Raw genomic sequence first — 6,325 nt, 5'->3', positions numbered from 1 at the left:
GTCTATTTTGTCTTCGATGCGCAGTATTTGTCTTTGTATGCACACGAAACGTGCAACTAAATTTTATGCGCGGTAATTAATGCTTTGAACTTTTACTATTTTGTCATATCTAGCAAACCATTGACTGTTATGCAAGATCTTAGTTAATGAGTACTTATTCATCCTTGAAAGACGACTGATAATCCATTAGGCTTGAAATATAAAACAATCGATTATGGATGATGTTAGAACCATTCAACTGTCAGGTAGGACACCGTCAAGCTACAGTCCGAACTAGAGGTGGAAATGAATATTAGTCATTAGTCAAAAATTAGTCGACTAACGTTAGTCAAACGCTTTTTTAGTCAGTCAAAAGTCAGTCAACCAAAATGTTTGTTAGTCATTAGTCAGTCATTAGTCAATGATTTTGGTGCATATTAGTCGACTAATTTGTCGTGTTTCGTGAGGTGACCTAACCCTCGCATGTGTAGGGGGGGGGGGGGGTCGGATGGACCCCCCATGGTTTTTCACGAATAACTCGCGCAAAAAGCGGCCGATCGCGACAAAACTTTCAGTACCCTCGAGTTGATCAATTTTACACCTACTCTTAAAATTTCATGACCCCGACCCAAATGACCTTTGACCTGTAAACAGATTCTCGAGACCATGTTCGGCCGGAATCGCGATTTGGCGTATGTCAGCTCACATTATCCGCGCGTTTCCAGTCTTTTTGTGATTATAAACTAGAGATGCACCAAATTTGCAATTTCATTACCCGCCCCGCCCCGCAGCTAACCCTTGCCCAACCACAACTACCCGCAAGCTGATTTTGGCTGAGCCGAACCCGCAAAAAACCCGCAATTTTAAAAACCTGCCTTTGCAAGGAAAAAATACAGCTGGGTCAATGCTAGAGCTATATAAACCTTACTTGCTTCATTGTTGTGCAGAAAAAGACAGCCAAACAAATAGTAAGGACTTGAAATTGCTATGCTATGTCCTCAGGAAGTGCACACTGGTTAATGGAAAACGAATAATGCATCAATACATTTGAAATTCCTTTCTGAAAAGAATTCAGTAAACTTTCTCTCACCTTACCCTTCAGCATTGGCTGAGGATCAAAATTTCACTCTGGTTCCTCTCAATGTTAGGCTTCTGGAATGATACTGTTATCAAAATGAATGTTGATATAAAAAGATATGCGATTTCCAGTTAAAAATAAATAGTGACACGGTGAATAGGTACTGAATAATGCGTATCCAGTCGATCTACACATAAAACAAATCATGCAAAAGCCCAGCAAAAACCAACTAACCAATGAACCACGCATTTTTGGAAACATGCGTCAGAAGCGTCACCAACAGCTGATTGCAAGGAATGTTGCAGCGACTAAATTATTGCAGCCGTAGTTAGTGCGAACTTGTTGCGAAAACACCGTTGTATAATGCATATTAATGTGCCATTCTGATAATATTATTTTACACAACAGCTAAAGTTTTACAATTCAGAGGTTAATCACCGGTTAGGAAATAAAGAGACAGTAAATACTAAATAAAATGTAATAATTTTATAGTTGGTCTTGGTAATGCTCTCCGGCTGATCCTCTCTCGGCAATCGGCATACAAATGATAAGAAAGTAAAAAGACAAAAGAAATGCGACCAGCTACGTGGTTTTGTAACATGTATAACTGCTATTTTGAGGTATTCAAAAACCAAGACGGAAAAAAACTGATTGTAAAATTATTATTGCGTCATCAATGACAGCTTTCTTTCGCCTCAGAGACCAAAATTGACGCAGTCAAATGCCAATCCTTGTCAGAATGTCGAAAGTGCGCCAGTATTGTATTGCGTTATGTTTGGGCCGCATGCCAGTCAATATTTTTATTTTTTGTAAGGGTAATTGCAGGTAATTGGTGTGTTGTTTTCGTAATATCAATATAGGGTGGGACAGAACATAGAGTAGGATAGGTATTAGGTAATCAATGAATTTGCATCAAATTTTGTTTAGCTCTTTTTATGCCGACCAGACGCAAATAAAGTAACATGTGGCATTTGCTCTGATTTTCAACATCAACATCTCATTTTAGTCTGGGTTCTTCCATAATGTATATCTAGTGCACACTGCACATAGACTTCAGTTCAGCTTCCTATAAGTTTGCTTTCAGGTTATTTTATGTTTATTGAATGCTTTCATCAGCATTTATTTATGCTTTGTAGTTTGTTGTTTGTACCCTGAGGGCTGTTCGGCTGCGCAGCCAAAATGAAATATGCTGCAGCACGCATGCGCAGTGAGGACTGCGTCGCCCGTTAGTCCCGCCCACACCACTGCGTCACCGCCTGTGTGACGTCACCTACTGAAGCATGCTTCGTTTTCCTGCAGCACGAAATTCGGTGCTGCAGGAGGCGAAAGTGGCGCGGATTAAAGTTTGCCATCCAATATTTCTTATTGCAAGCGGTTTGTATGCTGTTTTTTGGGTATCATTATCACTCTTTTCGGTGGCACATTGCTATTAACCACATTTGAACGCAATTTAACCGTTATTCGAGCGAAAATCACCAGTCCACCCGCGCAACGGTTCGCCGCGTTTGAAATAGGCTGCAGCGACGCTCGGCCGCGGCGTGCCGGCGGAGAGTGGGCGGAGCCAGGCGGTTGACGTCACCCAAGTATGACGCACGCAGCACAGATCTATGCTGCAGGGACCCGAACAGCCCTCTGGTTTGGTCATTGCTAGACTGTGGATGCTATTGCTGGTTGTTTTCAGTTTTGCATTTGAAATGTGCTTCCTTGATATATTTTTATATTTGGTTCTGTTTTAAAAGTTGTTTTGATGAATAGTGTATTGTTAACCTGAGCAAATGCACTTGGCATTGTGTTTTGCATCTAAAAAAAATAAAAATAAATTTATAGGTTCTAAAGTCTGACCGCCAAATACCCGCCACACGACAAGTTTTGCTTCTCGAACCCGCCAAAAACCCTGCGGGTTTTGAAAACCCGCAGAAAGCGGGTTTGCGGGTTCAAAAAGGGCATCTCTATTATAAACGTCCAAACATCTGAAATGATGTTCGTCCCACGCACTACGGTGGGTGTCAAGGTCACCTGAAGGTCAGGTCAGGTCATTGACCTTGGATGACCTCGGTTCACTTTTTCGATTTTTACATGTTTCTAGGGTAGTTTTTCGGGCTGATTTTGAATTTGGCATCCATTTCAACATTTACGAAGTAGTTTTAGTGGCTTTGTAACATGTTACGACGCCGTCAGTGGTAGTTGACACCTACTATGGATAGCCGGCAGGACGCCTACTGGTTGACCTGACCTGACCTGACCCGACCTGGCCTAAATGCATGCAGACATTATCTGTGATCAAAACTAACATGAAGTTCGTGATCAGCACCCCGAAAAACCCCATAACAGCTTCACTTTACGACGAAACTCTAGCAGGTCCCGATTTTCCCGACGTTTGGGTCATTGACCTGACCTGGAAGGTCAACCAATGATCTAGGACCTTAAAATTGGGTATCATCGGCTTCCTCTCGTCACGGGCAGCACGCTCGTTTTTTTCCCGCGAAGCTCTAGCTTGATCAGGGGCCGAACAGCAGGGGGGGGGGGTTCAGTCGACCCCCCCTACACATTAGACGCTGGCAAACGCCGCACACATGCGAGTGTTAACCCGCGCCCCGCTGGGGTCGCCGGCCGAACGCGCTCGGCTGGAGGGGGTAAATTTTACCCCCTCCCCCTGTTATCTCCCGAACCAGGCGTCGTAGTGGCCGACAAGATATCTTGCGCTCGCTTCGCATCGCGGTGGCCATGAAATAATAAGGGATAAAAATAAATTTGGGATCGATTGGTGTTCTTCCAGTGTCGATCAGACGTCTAGAAGTTAACATATTCGCGAAAAAACTTGCTTTGCTTGTAAATTCCGAAATTTAGTCAAATATTAGTCAAAATCGAGAAAAATGGCGTTAGTCATTCATTAGTCAGTCAAGCTTTTTGAGACGACAGATTAGTCAGTCAAAAGTCAGTCAACCAAAATCGTCATTAGTCATTAGTCAGTCATTAGTCAAGATTTTGGAAAACGTTAGTCATTTCCACCTTTAGTCCGAACAGGCATTTTTCAGCAGAACGAAATAACACACGAGTGCATCAGGTGGCCCAGTCAGAAGTCAGAACAAAACATAACAGACGGTGAGTGAGTCGCTCGGAACAGCATTCCTACTCAAAGGCTCCTGACGAAAATATCATGGGTTAGCTCTTGTGGGCCCCAAGCAACGTAAAGTAGCTTAGGAGGGATGACAGCCATTATGTCAGAGTGAGAATATTACGGAAAATTATATTTCGCCATCTGTGTCTCACTGCCTCACGGTTCGCCCCAGTGCCTGTGATGTAATGACTGAGTGATATCACTACACGTCCGATTCGTCACACTTGCATTACGTTGTCCTTTCGTGTCTGTCGGCTTCTTTGCATAAAGCTTCCTTTGCATTGCGCACGATTGTTAGGGTTGCGGTTAGCTAATGCTCAAAGAAATATAATAGATATTACGTCGAGCAGGTGCGCCAACAGTCACTACACTAAGGAAACAACCATGATCCATACAACTTCACCAGCCTGCGTGAAAAGGGCACCGAAGAGGAATGGAGCGGACATCGGACATGAGGCTGGGCACATTAGCTGTGCTCCCCTGCCTAGCAAAAGCGGGCAAGAATGGACGGAGTAAATCGACCAAACGAGATGGTGGCCAACAGTTAAAGGGACCCTCCCACCTTAACATTAGATTTGAGTTGAGATAGCCAAAATGGGGTCCCTGGCTCACAATTACCGGTTTCGGCACTCACAACATCGATAAATGCCTTAAATCGGAAATATTGAATTTCAAAATTGCAGCATTTTGATTCAGAGGGGCTAATGCTTAGGAATACCCCTCTGAATGTGTGACGTCAGCGCAGATATCTAACGATTTTTTCATGTTTGACTAAAACGTTTTGTAGCACGCGGTGGTATATGCTGTATGCGCGCAACATCTGCCGCAAACGCCGCACTTCTAAAATAAAGTCGCTAGAAACAGCGGAGATCCCAAAAAAGTAAACAAAAGTAAAAGTCTAATATCTTGAAAACCGGTGAATATTTTTCGGTGAAATTTAGTAGATATTCGTTTTCGCTCTTTCTGAACCGAGCGACATCACTTTCATGCCGATTCATAAACTTTTTTGAAGGTGGGAGGGTCCCTTTAATTAAACACTTATCGTAAGTGTGGATTCTATCAAAAGTCGCCTCTAGTAAATACGGTTTGACGGTCTGGGTTTGACCTATAAGTCGCAAAAAGCCAGGCAGGCCGTGGGATGTGGGTAGAGGCGCCGTAAAGCCGATGCATATTGCGTAATAAATATGCCTGAGAAGCTCCCTGTTACATTATTTACATAGTACATTCTACACAGTGGCGGCATACCCCTCACATGCAGCTAAGAAGTGCCAACGACATATTCACATCCGCTCGCATGATGAATCTTCTGGCTTCCTTCATGTATCGGTGTAAGCATCATGCATATCCTCACGGGATTCGTCCACTCCCTTCCTTCCGGTCGCGGCTCACGACAGTGGGTCACGAATTCCTCACAGCCACCGTCACATCTGTGCCACCCATCGCGTCGCGTGCATCTGATCCGGTGACGTCACACAAGAAATACAGGCATACATAATCAGTTAAGTGAGACTGAAGAGTCATGTCTTAATAGTTAATACCCAGGTAAATGCTTATTTGAAATTGTTTTAACGGACTTTCACTGGGTAGTGGGTAAAAGTTATTATTGGTCCCGGTACTCTGACTTGTATTGAAAAGTCTTCGATGGGGCACACATAGGTTTAAAACAGACAAAAAATCAGGTAGCCAAATAAGCATACATAATCGTTACACCACCGCCGTCGGCCGCTGGGCTTCAGTGCTTACAAAGAAACCTCATGACATTAGCACGACACAAGGACGCTTGACGCTAGGCTAGCCCGGCGACACCCTACGGAACGCGGTGTCTCTATTCACCTAAATCTACACGTAACCAATGCGTTTGGGAAATAGCTATGTATGTACCAAGATTACTTTGTGCATGCGTGTTTGCATTTTTCGTTATTGTACGAACACAAAACAAACTTTATGGGCATCACTAACACGAAACTTCTGATGAAACAGCTTGTAAAATATGAAATCACACGTTTCCTCGCATAACGGATGCAAAGATAACCTTTATAAATGTTCCAAGTATTAAGTATGGTTTCTGGTTGGACAGCACTCTGCTCGAGCTCGACTCCATGTTAATTTGCCTCCTTGTATCGGGCCAACAAAGCAATGATAAATTCAGA

The sequence above is a fragment of the Amphibalanus amphitrite genome, unplaced genomic scaffold (assembly GCF_019059575.1).
Source record: "Amphibalanus amphitrite isolate SeventyFive unplaced genomic scaffold, NRLGWU_Aamphi_draft 000416F_arrow, whole genome shotgun sequence".
Taxonomy (NCBI): domain Eukaryota; kingdom Metazoa; phylum Arthropoda; class Thecostraca; order Balanomorpha; family Balanidae; genus Amphibalanus; species Amphibalanus amphitrite.
The sequence above is the reverse complement of the archived record's forward strand: the minus strand, read 5'-3'. Positions refer to the sequence as shown.